At 40.0% G+C, this 20,303-nt stretch overlaps 1 protein-coding gene across 1 annotated transcript in view; it reads left to right on the top strand.

Annotated features, from left to right (window-relative positions):
- Window positions 1-20,303, top strand: part of MARF1 (meiosis regulator and mRNA stability factor 1) — a 2,255,654-nt gene that overhangs the window by 1,146,416 nt on the left and 1,088,935 nt on the right. The window lies entirely within an intron of this gene.

A 20,303-nucleotide genomic window follows, 5' to 3' on the forward strand; every position in this document is an offset into this window, starting at 1 on the left:
TCCGTAGAACTAGTGGTGTCACATCAGGAGGTGTAGTAAATTGCACAGACAGTGAAAGTGGTGTGTGCTCATTGAGGTGTGTACTCCAACTGAATTATTTAGAATTTACATATTACTTCCTGGAAATCAAAATGATTTTCAGTACTTGGATTATAAAACTCACTACTTCCCTAAGTATTTAAGTATACTCATACATCAAAACTAAACCTTAAATAAGCAAGTCTATCACTTCGCTGCTTAGAATAGTGTAGAAAATGATTTAAATAGATGGTCAAAGTTAACATTTTCATTTCTTTCCAAAGACTCTTTAATAAAGATGAATATCTTTCCCAAAGTTTTATTTTGTGTCCTCTTTTCAAAAATGAACTTTGCATTTCTTCAGAGCATTAATCTTTTTGCTCAACAGGTTTCCTTGATCACCCAAATCTGTTAGGATTTCCCGTGCTAAACTAGTCACCCCCAAAATTTCAGAGATCTAAACCTCTGTGATTTCCTAAATATTATCTAATCATTAACTCCCAGATTAATCAGAATCCTTGAATGTCCATCTTCAACAAACTCCTGGCTTCCAATATGGATAAATATCTGGTTATAATCTCAAAAGCATTCAGTGTAATCCTAGGGATATTCCTTTTCTCTCTGTCACCAGTAGAGTTCAAATCGCAGAAAAAAATAATGGACTAATTGTGAATTTAGTTAGCTTATTTCAAAAACTAACAAAATTACTAAAACTGAAGCAAACAACCTTCTTCAAGTGATTCATTTAAACCTAGCATTAAACTAAGTAAGAAGGTGTTGGAGTTATCATACATGATTGTCTTCTCTCATTACTCCTCTCTTGTTGACTTAAGAATTTCACTAAAGCTGCCTAAAGGATGTCTACCTCTATTAAATCTACTAGTGTATGAAGATAAAATTCCGCTTCAAACAAGAAGACTTAAAAAGATAAAAGTTGGTATATGATGTATGGTCCTCCATCAGCTCTGTTAAACATGTATCTACTTCTCTGAAGTGCAGGCCAACACAGAAGGTCTTTGGCTAACCAAGTTAGCGGATGACTGCAGACTAGGAGCCATAATCGAAACTCTTAACGATGTGGACAAACTACAAAAGGACCTCACTGAGACAGATATCTGGTGTCAAAGCCATGGCCTGAAGCTCAATGCCAAAAAGTGTATTGTCATCCCCTTAGGTAAAAACTCTGTACCCATGAACTGCAACATAGCTGGTAGTCTACTTAATGCCAAAAATGTGATGAGACCGTGGGACACAGGTGGACAGTAGTCTCTCCTTTGATAATCACATCGCCACAGTGGTCAGGAAATCCTTCTACGTGGCTCATCTCATCACAAAAGGATTCTCATCCAGAAAAAAAGAGGTCATTGTTCCCCTCTACTCATCACTCATTAGACCTATTATAGAGTACAACGCCCCTTTTGGTATGTACCTCAGAAGACATCTACAACAACTGGAAAGACCACAGAAATACCTCACAAAGAGGATTACTGGCCTCAAACAGATGCCCTATGCAGACAGTCTCAAAAAACTACAGCTTTAGTCCATCGCATATCGCTTACTCAGGGGCGATCTCTGCCTAACATACAAAGATATGTCAAACCCAGAGCTGTTGGACATGCTCCACTTAAAGAAATCCCAATCCCTTTGAGCTACACACTCTAGGGACCTAAACCTTGTCACCACGATAAACAGAACATGTTGGAGGGATAGATTCCTGTCCCAGAGACTTCCCATACTCTGGAACAGACTACCTATCTATGTCAAACAAAGCTCCTCATTAGCACTCTTCAAGAAAAATCTTGATGATTGGATGGGAAATAGGAAATTCACCCTGGGGATCACTTCTGTGGCTCTGCACGACAGGGGCTCAGGAAAATAATTTTCTTGGGTGGCGAAAAGCCAGGGTTCATTTTTTGGCTAGGCTTGTATGGGCCCTAGGGCCAATAGCCTAGTTACCTACCTATGAACCTATGTATCTAAAACTTGTATTATAATAAATTGTTCACAACATAAATCTTTCCACTTTCTGTATTGTCTAAATCTAGACTTTTTCCATGCATTAGGAGAATATCCAAAACCAAATTTTCCCTACAAGTTTGTAATTGTACTTTTTTCAAAATTGTATCGTACACAGTTTACTTGTAATGCTTACATACTCCAGCAAAAAAAAAAAAAAAAAAAGTCTTCCCTTAATCCTCCTCCTCCTCCTCCTCCTCCAGAGCTGTCTGTGGAGAATTAAATTTCACAACTTAACCTTTTTACATACCTTTTGGCTGTGTAAATTTATTGCAGGGCTATGGTACACAGTTCCAACCACTATCCTGGCAATTTGCCATATTTGTACATTGTGCCAACAAATCTAAATAAAAACTATCTTGGATTTCCTGTCACTTTTTTTTTTTAATTCTCTTTTACTAAGATGTGGTCTAAGCTTTGATTTCTAAACTGGACAAATTTTATCTGCATAGTTATTGAACATATCAAAACAGTTAATTTCTTAACCAAACCTCGAAAATAAACTCCATGGATAAGTTGTGATGCTCCTCTAAAATTGTATGTAAATGTGTCCCCCTCTCGTATATCAATTTAAGGAGTCTATTCCTCTTCTACATTTCCTTCAATATTCAATTCTGCAGTTTATCATTTCCATTATAGCTCTATTTCTTTTAAGCTTATTTTAAAATGAAACTTTACATTGTAGATGTCCTTCTGTTCCTATGTTGCAGTATTGTAGGTGTGGGATTTCCTGCCCTCAGGCGACTCTTACGTTGGCTTCTATACAGACGCTTCAGCTTGGCACACACACTACAGCAACAAAGCTGAAGCTTTTGTGTAGAAGCCGATGCACGCTTCACCTGAGGGCCGGAAATACCACACCTACAATACTGCAACATGGAAGAGGAGGACATCTATGGTTATGGTAAGATTTTACATAACTATTCTTTTCTTTTGATCCATAAGTTTATTTTATATTTTAATTCTCATTCTTTAATAAAAGTTGTGTATTCGCACAAACGTGTATGAATATATATATATATATATATATATCTACACACACGTATAGATATATGTATGCGTGCACACAGAAAAAGTTTGAGAGTAGTTGTCAAGTTTTCTTTTTTATTAAGTATTGTTTTTAAGAGTTTACAAAATATTTTACTGCAACCTGTTATCTTAACATTAGAAACAATGTTAGAGAATTTCTATGTCATGACATGCAGATCACTGTTTCTGGCTTATTAGCATTAAGACTGTACGCCTCTCATCTAGGCTCCTATTTTTTAAATAATTTAGATCTGTGAGGTAGAGTGATATTCTAAAACTGTCCTAAATGTTACACCTTACATTTTGTGAGCTGTAATCATAGGTTCATAGGTAGGTACTAGGCTATTGGCCCTAGGGCCTATATAAGCCTAGCCAGAAAGGTACCCTGGCTTTCGCCACCCAAGAAAATAATTTTCCTGTGCCCCAGTCGAGCACAGCCTAGAAGTGATCTCCGGGGTGAATTTCCTATCTCCCATCCAATCATCAAGATTTTTCTTGAAGAGTGCTAATTGAGGAGCTTTGTTTGCTATAGATTGGTTCCGGAGTATGGGAAGTCTCTGGGACAGGAATCTATCCCTCCAGCATGTTCTGTTTATTGTGGTGACAAGGTTTTAGGTCCCTAGACTGTGTAGCTTGGAAGGATTGGGATTTCTTTAAGTGGAGCATGTCCAACAGCTCTGGGTTTGACATAGCTTTATACGTTAGGCAGAGATCGCCTATGAGTAGGCGATATGCTACGGAGTAAAGCTGGAGTTTTTTGAGACGGTCTGCGTAGAGCATCTGTTTGAGGCAGGTAATCCTCTTTGTGAGGTATTTCTGCAGCCTTTTCAGTTGTTGATGTCTTGTGAGGTACATACCAAAGGGGCACTGTATTCTATAATGGGTCTGAGTAGAGGCGAACAATGAACTCTCTTTTCCTAGAAGAGAAACCTTTTGTGATGAGGTGTGCCACGTAGAAGGATTTCTTGACTACTGTGGTGATGTGATTATCAAAGGAGAGACTACTGTCCACCTGTGTCCCAAGGTCTCTTATCACACTTTCGGTGTTAAGTATACTACCGCCTATGTGGTAGTTCATGGGTACAGAGTTTTTAGCAAAAGGGATGACCATGCACTTTTTGGCTTTGAGCTTGAGGCCATGGCTTTGACACCAGGCATCTGTCTCAGTGAGGCCTTTTTGTAGGATGTCCACATAGTTAGGAGTTTTGATTATGGCTCCTAGTTTGCAGTCAAAATAATCAAAGTTAATCTTGATACTACTCAGTAGAAGATTCATGTGTGTGTCTGATGTTCTTCATCTCACATTGCTGCAGTCATAACCTGTGGGTAGTCCGCTGTCCTCGGTCGGCCCGAATACCAAAGAGTTAGGCTGGCGTCGGTCATGGTCGCTCAGATCTGACGTCAGTACGCCGAGGTATTAAAGCGCATGACCGACGTTATATCCTCAGTCTTTCTTGCCGCATGGTCCGAAGCAGAAGCAGCGTTTGCAAGTGCCGTTCGGCGTTCTGAAATTTTCGTATTCTGAGTTTCAGACCGAAAACCAAGTTGGGCTAAGTACCCCGTTGGTGAACATTTTTGTCTTTTCTTGCCTCAGTTAAATCCGGATGTCAGAAAAAGTGAATAATTGTATTTTTTGTGGGAAACAGATACCTCATAGGGATTACCACTCTCTCTCTGTATTCCTTGTTTGGGGCCTGAGCACGACGTAGTCGGGTGTCGCTTTTGTGCTAGATTTAATAAGCGCACCATTAAATGTAGGTTAGATTGCGCTAGGCTGGTCTTCGGTAAGCGGTGTAATTACAATATGCCGTCGGATCCTCCGACGCCCCCTACCACTAATTAGCGCAAGGAAAAATAGTTAAAGTCCAAGCAGGATGAGTCGTCCGTTCCGGACGCCGGTTCTTTAGAAACTACGGTGGAATCTGTGGATCCAGCCGAGATTTCAGCTGAGTCTCAGGGGGAGCCGTTAATTTTATAAGATGTGGCCTCTCAGGAGTCGGGTCAGGCTGAGGGGGCGCCTCAGGTTGCTGTACTCCCTTCTTTGCATAAGGTGGTTAGGCCTTCCCCTTCTGTCTCTAAGGTACCTTCCAAGGTCAGGCCTGGTTTGTCTTCCTCTGGTGTCATTCCTAGTTCTGCAGGTTCTGTACCTAGAAAACACATGCTTAAAATGGCAGAAGATTTGATTACCTTAATCAGAGGTTCTATGCCCCCCCCTGATAAGAGGCCTAGGGTGGAGCCAGAGGTGGAAGGTTTGGAACATTCTTCAGATTACTCAGAGTCTTCGGCTGAAGACATTCAGGATTTTCCTCCTTATTCTGATTCAGACGCAGAGGATTCTAGTCCTTCTGCTTCTCCTCCAGAGGATTTTTCTTTTTCAGAAACCCTGCATTCTATGAGGGAGCATTTTAAATGGGAAGGTCAGGATTTCTCAGATTCCCGAAAGAGGCTTAGGGAATTTTTGTTTTTACCACAGCATAGGACCTTGGCTATACCTCCTGTTTTGGATGTTGTCCAGGATGTTTTCTCTGAAGCTTCCCTTAATCCAGACTCTCTGCCTCCTGCACTGGTTAAACCAGATAGGTATTACAGAGTGCCAGAGGCTCATAAATATCTGTATAAGAGTCCAAGGGCTGACCCAGAAACTATTAGCCAGGGTCCTAAGGGTGTCAGGGCTTCTGTTGTAAAGAATCCAGTTCCTATGGATAAAGATTCTAGAGCTTTGGATAGGTGGGGTAAAAAAGTGTATACCTCTTCCACTCTAGCAATGAGGGCTTTGAATTGCCAGTTTCATATGTTGAAGTACCAGAATTTTCTCCTTACTCAGTTAAAGTCTAAGGTAGATGCTTTGGCAGAGGGCATAGACTGTAAGGAATTACAGGATTTGGTTCATGCCTCTGATCAGGTGGGTAAGCATTCTTTGCAGTGTGGTTTTGATGCTTTACAGGCTTCTTCCAGGGTGGCTGCCACTGGATCAGTTATTCGTAGGCACGCATGGCTTAAGGATCAGAACTTGTCAGAGCATGTTAAAGCTCGAATTTTAGATGCTCCTCTTCAGTCTGAAGTTTTGTTTGGTTCTCCTGTGGAGTCATTCTTGAAGAAAATGGAAGACAAAGCTAAGTCTATGCAGACTGTTAAGGATTTTTTGCAGGTACAGCCCCCTAAGTTTAGCAGAAATTGGCCTACTAAGGGATGGGCTTACCCTTCTTCAGATTTGCAGTCTAGGGGCAGATCTAGACGTGGTAGGGGCAGAGCTCAGGGTTCTTTCAGGCCTAGAACGTGGAGTTCCCCTGCACAATCTACAGGTGAGGGCAGGGGCCAGTCCTTTCGTAAACAGACCCAATGACCTGCATCTTCAGCTGCCAGATCCTTCCTGTCTGGCAGCTCCTCTGGGAGGAAAGTTGGCACTTTTCAGACAAAATTGGCTTTTAGTCACCCAGGACAAATGGGTGTTGGACATTATAGACCGAGGCTACAAGTTTTATTTCCACACATTGCCTCCTTTCAAAGGCATGCCAGACGTTCCTCCTCAGCAAAGGGTGGAGGCTCACAAACAGATTTCTTTACTTCTTCAAATGGGGGCTATACAGCAGGTCCCTCTGTCAGAAGTGGGCCTAGGATTTTATTCTCGCCTGTTTCTTGTACCAAAGAAAGGGAACACTTGGAGGCCAATTTTGGATCTATCTATCCTCAACACATACCTGGACATTCCAAAATTCAAAATGTTGACTTTGCAACAACTTCTGCCTCTGTTGGGCAAAGATCACTGGATGGTAACTCTGGATCTCAAAGAGGCTTATCTTCATATTCCTATCAAGCCCAGTTGCAGGAGATTCCTGCGTTGGCTGGGACTTTACATTATCAGTTCTCTGCATTGCCCTTTGGCTTATCTACTGCGCCCAGGGTATTCACAAAGGTTCTGGCTCCGGTGATAGCCTTCTTAAGGTTAAGAGGAATACAAATTTATCCTTATTTGGACGATTGCCTGATTCTTGCTCAAGACAAAGACAAGCTACTTCACCATCTACAGTATGTTATGGCAGTGTTAAGGTGCCTAGGGTATTCTGTGAACGAAACAAAGTCCAGTCTAGTACCCTCTCAGGACGTGTGCTTTCTGGGTGTGAGACTGAATACAGCCTCTCAGATGGCTTTTTTGACCCCGGACAAGCAAAGAAATCTTACACTTTACTTCCAACAATTGTCTCTACGGTCCAGGCTGACTGCAAGGACAGTCCTTCAAGCCTTGGGGTTCATGGCATCTTGTATTCTGGTGCTTCCCAATGCCAAACTGCATATGAGGAAGCTACAATGGTATCTCAAAAGTGTATGGACTCAACACTGCCACGATTTGGACACTGTCATTCAGATACCTTGCATTCAAAAGGAATTTTTGTGGTGGGCTCAGGAATGTCACCTAAACAAGGGACTCTCTGTGACCCGACCAGAGGCGAGTCAGATCTTAACGACAGATGCCTCGGACAAGGCTTGGGGAGCACACCTCAATGGAAAATGGGTTCAAGACACGTGGCCTGCCAGACTTCAACATTTGCATATCAACTTGAAGGAGATGTTAGCAGTCCAATTTGCATTAATGGCTTTCAAGGATCTTCTTCACCCAGGACAAGTGTTGATTCAAACAGACAACACAACTGTCATGTGGTACATCAACAAGCAAGGGGGAACCCATTCGTACCCTCTTTGCAGGCAAGCTATGATTTTGTGGGAGACTGCTCTCAGTTTGCATCTCACTCTTCAGGCAAGGTTTCTGCCAGGAGCACAGAACTCCTTAGCAGATGTTTTGAGCAGACAGATGGTGGATCCCCACGAGTGGAAGTTGGATCCTCATGTATTTCGACAGTTGACAGTGATTTGGGGGACTCCAGACATAGATCTGTTCGCTTCTCCACTAAATTTCCAGTTGCCAAAGTTTTGCACAAAGATGTTTCATCCAAAAGCTTGGAAAGTGGATGCTCTATCATTCATTTGGAACAATCTTCATGTCTATGCCTTTCCTCCTCTGCCTCTCCTTCCCAAGGTGCTCTTGAAGGTCAGACAGGACAGGCCCTCCATGATTCTAATAGCTCCAGATTGGCCACGGCAGCACTGGTACCCTCTGCTGAGGAGTTTAGTACGGGAGCCTCCTTGGCCTCTGCCATCAATTCCACACCTTTTGTCCCAGGCAAGCAATCATTTCCTCAATATCAGGATACTGTCCCTGCATCTGACAGCCTGGCATATTCTGTTCTAGAACCTGGAGGGTCACAGCTTCCTCAACAAGTTTTGAATGTCATTTTGGAGGCCAGAAGGCCTAGTACAAGGAAAGTTTATGCTGATAAATGGAGGAGATTTTTTATTTGGAGCAAAGCAAAGAGCTTTGATGTTTCAGGGCCTAATTTGAGTGTTTCACTTCAGTACCTTACAGAATTATTAGACAAGGGTTTGTCTTTCTCCTCTGTAAAAGTTCATGCTGCAGCCATTTCTGCTCACTATGACTGTGACCCACCATTATTCTCTCATCCTTTGTTTAAGCAATTTCTTAGAGAGGCAAAGAACATAAGACCACCCCGTAGAGCTCCTACTCCTTCCTGGGATCTCAATTTTGTGTTGGAAAAACTCACTTTACCTCCTTTTGAACCTGCAGCTACATCTGAGTTAAAGTTTTTGTCTTGGAAGACTGCTTTTTTGTTGGCCATTACGTCTGCTAGAAGGGTATCTGAATTACAGGCTCTAATGGCAGTTGAACCCTTCCTGATTTTTCATAAGGATAGGGTATCCCTGCGTACTAACCCTACTTTTATGCCTAAAGTGGTTTCAAATGTGGCCTTGAACCAATCTATTCATTTGCCTACATTTTATGCTGATCCCCAAAATAAAGGGGAGAAAATTTTACACACTTTGGATATTCACAGGCAGTTGCGTTATTTGAGCAGAACTAAAGGGTTCAGACAGTCTCAACAGTTATTTGTTTCTTTTGCTTTGGGCTCTCAGGGGAAACCTGTTTCAAAACAAACTATTTCTAAGTGGATTGGCCATTGTATTGCTTTTTGTTATTCTCATCATGGTAAGGAGATTCCGGCTGGAATCAGACCTCATTCCACTAGGGCTACTGCCACTTCTACTGCTTTTTTAAGGGGTGTAGCTACTAAAGATATTTTGGAAGCAGCTACTTGGAGTTCAGTGCACACTTTTTCTAAACATTACCATCTCCCTCTTTATTTCAAATCTAGGGCTGGGTTTGCCACTGCAGTTTTACAGGGCATGTTAGCAGCTCCCAATGCTTTATGATTTTGCCAACCTCCCTTTACCTTTGCTTTGGGATTCTACCCACAGGTTATGACTGCAGCAATGTGAGATGAAGAACATAGTACAGTTTTGTACCTACCATAAATGTAGATGTTCGAAGATCCACATTGCTGCAGTCCAATTTACCCTCCCTCCTTCCCCTCTGTAGTTTGGAGTGGTTGTGTGGTTTGGGTTGTAAATATTGTTTGTACATGGGTTTTGGAGGTTTTCTGTTTTTGGCTATGGCTTTTCTTTTTAGGGCCTTCTGACATCTGGGGCAAGAAAGACTGAGGATATGACGTCGGTCATGCGCTTTAATACCTCGGCGTACTGACATCAGATCTGAGCGACCATGACCGACGCCAGCCTAACTCTTTGGTATTCGGGCCGACCGAGGACAGCGGACTACCCACAGGTTATGACTGCAGCAATGTGGATCTTCGAACATCTACATTTATGGTAGGTACAAAACTGTACTTTTTGTTTAGTGGTTTGCCGAATCCTAAGTATTTAACTAGATTTACACTAGACATCTATCTGTTTTATTTTTTTTGGGACAGCTCTCGTTACATTACAGGTTCATATTTCACAAAATCTGCCTGCAGATCCTATCAGTTTTTAAATTTTCCTCACTATTGGCAACCAAACTGTTCATGACACTTCTGGTTAGTCCTTTTCTTGGAACTTGAGCTTCAACATATGTATTTTATGCAGATTTCTGTGATAAACTTGTTTATTTTATAGATGTGTCCATAAGTATCCACAGAATTCTCACAAAGTATAACCAGTGACAGTTTAATATTTATTCAGACACTCAAAAAAAAATACAGGTTTCCTCTTGTAAGTTTAGAGTTAATTAGAATCGGATTGATTTGTTCCATCTCTTTTAAATATCAAAATGTCATTATCACATGACTATCATTATAGTAATAAAAATCATCCCCATTATAAACACATGTATATTCCCATTAGAAGTACATAAATACACACAGCAGTAATTACTAAATCTCACATTTAATATTTCTTTTAAAATAAGGCAAAACAATTTAGGGCTTACTTATATTTGTATTTTAACTGTGTACATTTATATTCTCATTTAGTCCAGGAGAAACCGTAACATTAGTTAACTACCACAGCAATTCTGTATGTATATTCAAGCTTATTCTTCTAATCTCCACTTCTGCTAGAGATGTTGATCTTTTTCCAGTACTGAAAACCTAAGCAATCCACAGAATGCTTAGCCAAAGCATCCCTTTTTCCGTTATTAAAATAAACACATTGATAAATTATCTTCAAGACAAGTTCTGTTTTTCCAAAATCAAATTACGCTCACAAGATAAACCACTTCAGAATAATTAGCTTCAGTTTTCTCCTCATAGTTCAGTGTGAGCAAAACCCCAGATTGTTTTTTGATTTTACAGTTATCTGACTGTGGGATAATTATAGAAACAATATTTAAAAGTTTGGGAGGTTCTTATTAATTCTAGCTTTGCCATAAGATGTTACTGGCTCATGTCCAACTTAAGTCTTTCTGTTAGAGGTTATTGGATCATGTCTAAACATCATAATGAAGAAATTTTAATGTTGAAGTATGTTGGAGAAGAGAGAATATGTGGGGGCAGATAATAGCTGAGAAAATGTTGATTTTGTTTGCTGTGCCAATACATACATGAAGAGGAAATAGAAATATCTTTGGCCACATTAATAAGTGGAGAAGTTAAAGGGAATCTTAATTGTAATTCTTTTAAAGTGGTTTATCTTGCATGTTGTAAGATGTTTTGTGCATTTTATATTTAAAAATGGAGCTTGCCTTAAGGGAATAAAATCAACATTTATTCAGTAAGGAAAAAGGATGTCTTGAATACTTTGGCCAAATGTGCTATGGTTTACTTGCGTTTCAAGGGTTTTAGGTTTTCAGTATTGGGAAAGATTGACACGTCCATTAGAGATGGAAATTGGAAGAATAAAATTGAATCTACTGAGTTATTGTGGCAGTTAGGAGCTAATGCCACAGTTTCCCCTGGACTAAATGAAAATGACATACACAGTTTGATAAAATACAGATTGGGTAAGATCTAATTTGCTTGTGCATTGTTTTCCAATAAATACTCAGTTGTGTAATTTAGTAATTGCTGTCATTTGTATTTATATTTCTAATTAGGGAACATATGAGGGGAAAGAGAAATTTTAATGGAATATCACATGATGGTATTTTAATAGTTAAATGAGTTGCAAATCATCAGTGAGGTTCTGAAGTAGCTGACGAAAAAGCTTAACTTTTTTTGTGTGTGTGTTTGAATAAATATTAAGCTGTCACTAGATATTAGTCAGCATGGATTTCTATGGATAGTTTTGGGCTTTTTTTTTTAGTGCTTTTGGTCTATCGTCTTCTGCATTTGGTGTATTTTCAAATTATTTTATACAGATGTCTGATCAGTCTCACCAGGTCATTATGAGGCACACTTGCCTTTGGTGCTAGAGGGTCAGAAGGCTGTGGGTTTTGTTTCTACCCCCAGGTAGCTGGATTAATTCCCAAAGTTGGTTCTGCAGTGTAGCATAAGCGGTAGAGGGGGGCTGCACTCCTGAGTGTGTTGTACAGTGGAAGTTGTGTTAAACCGAGGCCCCATCTGCCAGTGTTGGTCATAGCTCAGGTGGATGTAAAAGATCAAATAGAACTTGATGAAAGAAGAGTAAGGGGAGTTCTCCTGACTAAATTTCCCAGTCAATAACCACATTGAGTTTCCCTGAAAAGAAGCCATTGGCCTTATGGGACTAATGTGGTCAACAAAAGTATACACAAAAAATATACAACTGTATAGTGTTCCATTTTTCCTATGGAAATCATTGGATCCCTGCATTATAATTCTATTCCCTGGATTATGCAGAACACTTGTAGTAGTTCTTAATACTAGAAGACATCTGCCACAAAAGACCTGATGTCTTACTTCCAGAGCTCAACATCATTTTGCTATCAGACCTGGCAGACACCCTTCTGTTAGATAACTCAGGATAATTAGTGTATAAAGCTGACTTCTGCTTGCATAATTTGTGATCTAATTGGTAGTGTGTGCATTGTCTTTTTATATCTGTATTCCAGTATAATTCAGATTGCCCTAGAGCATAGTCAACTAAGTACCCTGATGGAGAAAATGTATTTCATAGTGTATCTTGTTTCCAACATTGTGTAGTTAATGTTTGGATGTATTAGGGCATCCCAGCCTTAAAGGATTTCTTGTTGTAGACCTATCCCACAAGAGACTTCCATAGTGTGTGCATCTTTTATTTACGCCAAGAGCATGATTCAAAGTGTTGTAGGATCTGGGTAGGCTTTGCAACAACTCGTATCAGCCAGAAACATTCCCTGGAAAACTATTTTAATTGGAAGAAGATTGAGGACTTGACTTATGCCCTGTTTTTCAGTTTGTTCTCGACCTCTGTCTTCATAAAGGTGAATAGATAAAATGTTAAATCTGTCATGAACTCTGATGTGACTACGCTGTCATACTTCCACTCTTTGATCAATGACACTGGTTCTGGTTGAGGTGCTTTTGCATCCCTTTGTCCAGTTGTCTCAGGTACCTTAGGTCTATCATGAACTTTGTTTTTGAGACTGCCATCCCTGCAGGTCAGGGCATTTCTCATTGAGCTTTGAGGCATCGAATGGATTTCTGGACAGATGTCCTGCCTTTGTATGCCTGTGGTTGAAATGCATTTTGCCTCAGAAAGGGCAGACTGTATACCTCCAAGACACATCCAAACCAGAAGTTCCTACAGATGACTTTGCCTTTTACTTCCACTAATTACTTCAGTACTGATGTCACCTTTGAACATAATCTTACCTCAGATGGACATTTTAACAGCTTTATTAATTCTGATGGTTTTAATGCTTCTACTGTATTTAACCTTTCAAATAAAACTCTTTCTTCTGACCATATTAAGGTCCTTAACAAAGGATTCTCATGTGCCTGCTCAGAGAGCTAAATTACCTGATTTACTCTTAGACTTAAAACTTTATGCTAGAAATCTGAATTTACAAGCATTACTCAGTGATAACACAGATGTTGATGGTGATATGTCTCAATCACAAACCAAGACCATTCCCTCACATACTACTAGTACACTTACATCTACGTCTCCTGTTATTGGTAATGATACACACCATAGCATTAGGATTGACACATCTATTTTAAAAAAGAGAAACATTTTCAACCCTCCTCTTCACAGTACTATTTCTACATTTGTTCAAGTATGTGAACAAGACCTTAGAGACCTTATGAATGCACACTGTAATGATAGATGGTTTAATTTATCACACAATGAAAGATTAGCCTTGCTAGATATAACCAACGACAACAATTTGAGGATCATGAAGGCCGATAAAGGCACAGGTGTAGCTTTAATGCAACAGGACAAATACATTTCCATTATTGAACAGACTCTTAATGATGATGATTACTATGATACAGTTTCTTTGACTACTGTTTCCACTCACTTTGACCACATTGACAACGTTCTTAGGTCCCTTGTTTTTGATCACCTCATTTCTCATGAAGATTTCCATTTCATGTTTACTCACCACAAGTTGGGTGTGCGATGGATGAGAAAGAAAAATTTTGGAGTGAGTTGAAGTGGTGATGACTGTACCCAAGGGTTAGAGATTGGTGATTGGAGCAGGTTTCAATGGGCATGTTGGTGAAGGGAGCAGAGGGGATGAGGAAGTAATGGGGTAGGTATGGTGTTAAGCAAAGGAATGCAGAAGGTAAGATGGTAGTGGATTTTGTGAAAAGGATGGACATGGCTGTGATGAATACGTATTTGAACAAGAGGGAGGAGCATAGGGTGACATACAAGAGTGGAGGAAGATGCACACAGGTGGATTATATCTTATGTAGAAGGGCCAGTCTGAAGGAGATTGGAGACTGAAGTGGTGGCAGGGGAAAGTGTAGTTAGGCAGCATAGGATGGTGGTTTGTAGGATGACATTGGTGATCAAGAAGAGGAGGATGAGTGTGAGGGCAGCACCAAGGATCAAATGGTGGAAATTGAAAAAGGGTAATTGTGAGGTGATGTTCAGGGAAGAGTTTAGACAGGCACTGGGTGGCATTGAAGAATTAGCGAATAGCTGGGTAACTACAGCAGAGCTAGTAAGAGAGATGGCTAGAAAGGTGCTTGGTGTGACATATGGAAAGAGGAAGGCGGACAAGGAGACCTGGTGGTGGAATGAAGAAATACAGGAGAGTATACAGAGAAAGAGGTTGGCGAAAAAGAAGTGAGATTGTCAGATGAAGAAAGTAGACAAGTATAAGGAGATGAGGTGCATGGCAAAGAGAGAGGTGGTGAAGGCTAAGGATAAGGCGTATGAAGAGTGGTATAAAAGGTTGGACACTAAGGATGGAGAAAAGGACCTGTACCGATTGGCTAGACAGAGGGGCCGAGCTAGTAAAGATGTGCAGCAGGTGAGGGTGATAAAGGATAATGAGGGAAACGTACTCACAAGCGAGGAGAGTGTGTTGAGCAGATGGAAAGAGTACTTTGAGGGGCTGATGAATGAAGAGAATGAGAGGGAGAGAAGGTTGGATGATGTGCGGATAGTGAATCATGGAGTGCAGTGGATTAGCAAGGAGGAAGTAAGGATAGCTATGAAGAGGATGAACAACGGAAAGGCTGTTGGTCCAGATGACATACCTGTGGAAGCATGGAGGTGTTTAGGTGAAATGGCAGTGGAGTTTTTAACTAGATTGTTTAATGAAATCTTTGAAAGTGAGAGGATGCCTGAGGAATGGAGAAAGTGTTTTGGTACCGATTTTTAAGAGTAAGGGTGATGTGCAGAGTTGTAGTAACTATAGAGAGATTAAATTGATCAGTCACAGCATGAAGTTATGGGAAAGAGTAGTGGAAGCTAGGTTAAGAAGGGAGGTGATTATTAGTGATCAGCAGTATGGGTTCATGCCAAGAAAGAGCACTACAGATGCGATGTTTGTTCAGAGAGTGTTGATGGAGAAGTACAGAGAAAGTCAGAATGAGTTGCATTGTGTCTTTGTGGATTTAGAGAAAGCATAGGCAGGGTGCCTAGAGAGGAGTTGTGGTACTGTATGAGGAAGTCGGGAGTGTCAGAGAAGTATGTAAGAGTGGTACAGGATATGTACGAGGGTAGTGTGACAGCAGTGAGGTCTGCGGTGGGAGTGACTGATGCGTTTAAGGTGGAGGTGGGATTACATCAAAGATCAGCTCTGAGCCCTTTCTTATTTGCAATGGTGATGGACAGGTTGACAGACGAGATCAGACAGGAGTCCCCGTGGACTATGATGTTTGCAGATGACATTGTGATCTGTAGTGAGAGTAGGGAACAGGTGGAGGAGACCCTGGAGAGGTGGAGATATGCTCTCGAGAGAAGAGGAATGAAGGTCAACAGGACTAAGACAGGGTATGTGTGTGTGAATGAGAGGGAGGCTAGAGGAATGGTGAGGATGCAGGGAGTAGAGGTGGAGAAGGTGGATGAGTTTAAATACTTGGGATCAACAGTTCAGAGTAATGGTGAGTGTGGAAGAGAGAGTTGAAGAAGAGAGTACAGGCAGGATGGAGTGGGTGGAGAAGTGTCAGGAATGATTTGTGACAGACGAGTACCAGTAAGAGTGATAGGGAAGGTCTGCAAGAGGGTAGTGAGACCCGCTATGTTGTATGGGTTGGAGACGGTGGCATTGACAAAAGGGCAGGAGTCAGAGCTTGACATGGCAGAGATGAAGATGTTAAGATTTGCACTAGGTGTGATGATGGACAGGATTAGGAATAAGGATATTAGAGGGTCAGCCCAGGTTGGAAGGTCTAAATGACCATCTGTGAGTTTCACTGAACACTGGAGGATTCCATAATCATGGTTACAACAACAAACATTCATATAGATCAAGAATTAGTACGAACCATTCAGTGGTGGTTAGGCCTACCAACGCTCATATTATACTCTATAAAGCATGATAAAAAATTGTTCAGGATACGAATATGTATATGTACAGTTTGGTATTCGTATCTGTTATGTTGGCGTTAAACATTGAGTATTGTACAATTACAATGTTGAACTTGTATTATCTACAAGCATATTTCAATTTATCATAATCTATAATATAGCTGAGAATGAGGCCACTATACTCTTTTTGCCTTATTTTGTAATATATGATCAGTACTTGGTTCATTATTATTTAGTTCTTTTGAACTTGTGGTCATCACCCTTCAAAATATATATATATATATATATATATATATATATATATATATATATATATATATATATACTAGTGGTATATATTTTCTGCTTTTTTATACTATGATATGCATTCACAAATAGTGACTATGGTATTGGTCTATTACCTTGTAATATGTATGTCATATAATGGCTTACTTCTAGAGCTTTGATTTTTATCTTTAAAAATATGACTTAATATCTACACCTCTGGCATTTTTATGTCACTGGTCATATGCTTTAATCAAGAATGGAATATGCACTTTGTTACTCCAGCCACTGGGTGGTGCTGTAATATTGCTTCTAGGTAATCAGAGACTAGTATAAATGCAGGCTGCTTCATTTCATTCAAAAAAACTTTATTGTATTCATTGATAAAGGCTGAATAGCCGAAACCGGTCTGGATTATAAATAAATAATCATTATTTCTTCATTACTGCTTGTTCACCATAGTTTTTTGCTGGTCGTTGGTGGTTTACATTGGAGACAAAGCCAGAGAGGCAAGATTATGTTGGTTTGGACATGTGCTGAGGAGGGATGCAGAGTGTATTGAGAAAAAGATGTTAAGGATGAAGCTGCCAAGTAACAGGAAAAGAGGAAGGCCTAAGATAAGGTTTATGGATGTGGTGAGAGAGGACATGCAGTTGGTTGGTGTGACAGAGCAAGATGCAGAGGAGAGGAAGAAATGGAACAGTTTATCTGCTGTGGCGACCTCTAACGGGAGCAGCCGAAAGAAGAAGTTTACTCCCTCCCCACATCTTGGTAAACTTTTTGGAATTCCTAAGGCGCACAAAAATTCTACCAGCCCTCATTTCAGATTGTTTCTAATTACAAGACAAAAACAGAGAAAATTGCACAGTATGTTGATTTCATTTTGAACCCCATTTCTCAAGCCACCCCCTTCTGTATAAGGGATTCTTGGGATTTTTTAAACAGGCTACACAATTGTCATTTAAAATGTACCAGTTGTATACTAGTTACACTTGACATAGTATTATACACTAGTATCCCTCAAGAGAAAGGCCTTAGTTATATTAAACATTTCCTACATAAGTTTGCTAAATTCCAAAAAAACTAAATTGACACTTTGTACAAACTTATGGAGTTGGTACTTGACAACAACTTTTTTCATTTCAACAGACACATTTATAAGCAAGTGAGAGGTGTTGCCATGGGCACAAAAATGGCACCTGTGTTTGCTAACCTTGTTCTTGGCGAATGGGAACTGGACACCTTAGTATATTTGCCCAGGTTTGAATTAGTGGAACAATATTGTAGATTTATTGATGATATTTTCTTTGTTTGGCGAGGCACCAAACAAACGTTACACATGTTTGTTGACTCCTTGTCCACTAGCATTGGTTTTCATAAATTTGTTATTGCTGGTAAAGGCTCATCTGTTTCCTTTTTGGACACCACCTTATCCATTGATGAATCTACTGGTGATCTTTCATCAAACAGCTTTAGAAAAGAGAAGTACAGAAACAATTACCTGGTCTTCAGAAGCCAGCACCCGTTTTTTATGAAGAAAAACGTAGTCAAAGAACAGTTTGTGCGGCTTTCTAGGTTAATTAGTGATGATGACACTTATGAATGTGATTTTTTGACTAATTTGTTCATACAAAGAAATTACCCTTTACATTTAGTTTGTTCTATGAGAAATGAGATCAACTTCATGAGAGAGACAAAATTCAAACCTGTACTAATATGTGGTTTTACCATCTCTCCTACATTATCCACCAACACCAACAGATCCTTAAGCTTTTCACTACCTATTTGAAGGGATATGAAACAAATTAGAATCATTATTAAAACCAATTGGAGGATTATCACTTGTGATAGTAATTTGAAACAACTTATTGGGTCTGTTCCTAAGTTCTCAAGTCTAAAACATTTAAGTCTTTTTTTGAGAAACAAGATCAAGCGTTTCTTTTATCTGAACCACTGACAATTGACAACACCATAGTAATGTTTGAATGTGCTAAATGTCTGTTGTAACTACATTTTCACTGAGAATTCTTATGTTTTCCCACATTGCAATGCTTCCATTAAGAAACATTTTGACTGCAACAGTTCCTTTGTGGTATATGCAGCTATATGTTTATCATGTCAGAGTTTTTGTATTGGTAAGACTACACACAGGCTAAGTGACAGAATAAAAGAGCACAATGCAGCCATTAGATCTAAGGAGAAGTCTAATGCCTTAGGGAAACACAGTGGTATTTGTATTAATTTCGACAAGTTTACATTCCTTGTATTGGAACAAATTCCTGATTCTTTTGGGGACTATGACAATCTACTGCAGGTTTCAGAGATGAAATGGCAGTTATTTTTGAAGGCAGACTGCCACCCTGGTCTGAATGAATCTACCAACATGGTGTGCCCTAAGGTGGATGCAATAACACTTTTCATTGGCATAGTTAGTCACTGAATATTCATGTTTCTTTCATTCAGTCAGCCTCTTATTACCTACTTACTGCATATCATTAAGCATCCTTGCTAATCATTGGTTTATTAATAACTGACAAGTTGGAGTACTATTTAACATGATGCATTTCACTTTTGTAATTATTCTGAAGAAGTTCCTCCACAATAAATGGAATGAAAGCTTACACCACAGAGAGGGTTTCTGTTTTTATCTTTCTAATGTTTTTATTTTTATAGCCTGAAGTTGTTAGTTATATGTGTGTGTGTGTGTGTGTGTGTATATATATATATATATATATATATATATATATATATATATATATATATATATATATATATACAGTATTTAATTTGATTTAAACTGTGTTGAAGGAATATTGAACTCAAGTTGCAGTTATTCTGCTATTTAGTAACTTGAACTGAAGGTAGTGTGTTATTTGCTAGTAATTACAGGTGTGGGGGTAGCCACATTCTTTGATTTCCTGTCCTTGCCTTTTTAAGTGGTGCATTGTGAAATTTTTATTGCTTAAAAACCTCAGCTTTGGCCAACTAAGAACTTGGTTATATTCAACTGGACGTATAAGAGAATTTAAGTACCTTTATCTGCACTTTTTTTAAAAAAAAATACAGTATTTAATTTGATTTAAACTGTGTTGAAGGAATATTGGACTCAAGTTGCAGTTATTCTGCTCTTCAGTTATTCCCACCCACCCTCCCTGTTTTTGTTTTGGTGTTAATCTTAGTGGCCTTGAAACTGCCTGTCCCTCAGCCTCCCTCTGGGCCCATCTCATTTGCTCACTCAACTGAGTGCAGTGAGATCATATTCTGATTTCAGGCACTCCTACTGTGTACAAAGTGAGCATCTGGGAAACAGACAAAAAAAAAATTAAGCTTATATGCTGCCTTTCCTGTTAAGTGGTATAGACTATTTGTAGGCTTCTGAGCCCCCAAGCCCTTCGGTGTTTGAGAGAAGCCTTCTAGCTTGTTTTTTTTTTTTTCGTATAACTAGCCAGATGTCCTTCAAGGATGCATCTGCAGTCCTAACATATGGGTTGTCCTGCCTCAGGCAGCCCTTCGGTCGGCCGGATTCCAAAGTCTGGGTCTGGCCTCGGCTGATGTCGCACGTCACCCGACGTCATAGCTGCTGGGGTATAAAGGCATCAGCCGACGCCATTTTCCTCAGTCTTTCTTGCCGCGCGGTGCCCGAAGCAGAAGCTGTTCGCAAATGCCGGTCGGTCAGATCCAGAGATTTCTACTACCGAAGACTTCTAAAAAGCTAAGTACCCCGTTGGGGACTCTTT

Source organism: Protopterus annectens, chromosome 12.part0, assembly GCF_019279795.1.
Source record: "Protopterus annectens isolate FY-2018-M chromosome 12.part0, PAN1.0, whole genome shotgun sequence".
In the NCBI taxonomy this organism is placed as follows: Eukaryota; Metazoa; Chordata; order Ceratodontiformes; family Protopteridae; genus Protopterus; species Protopterus annectens.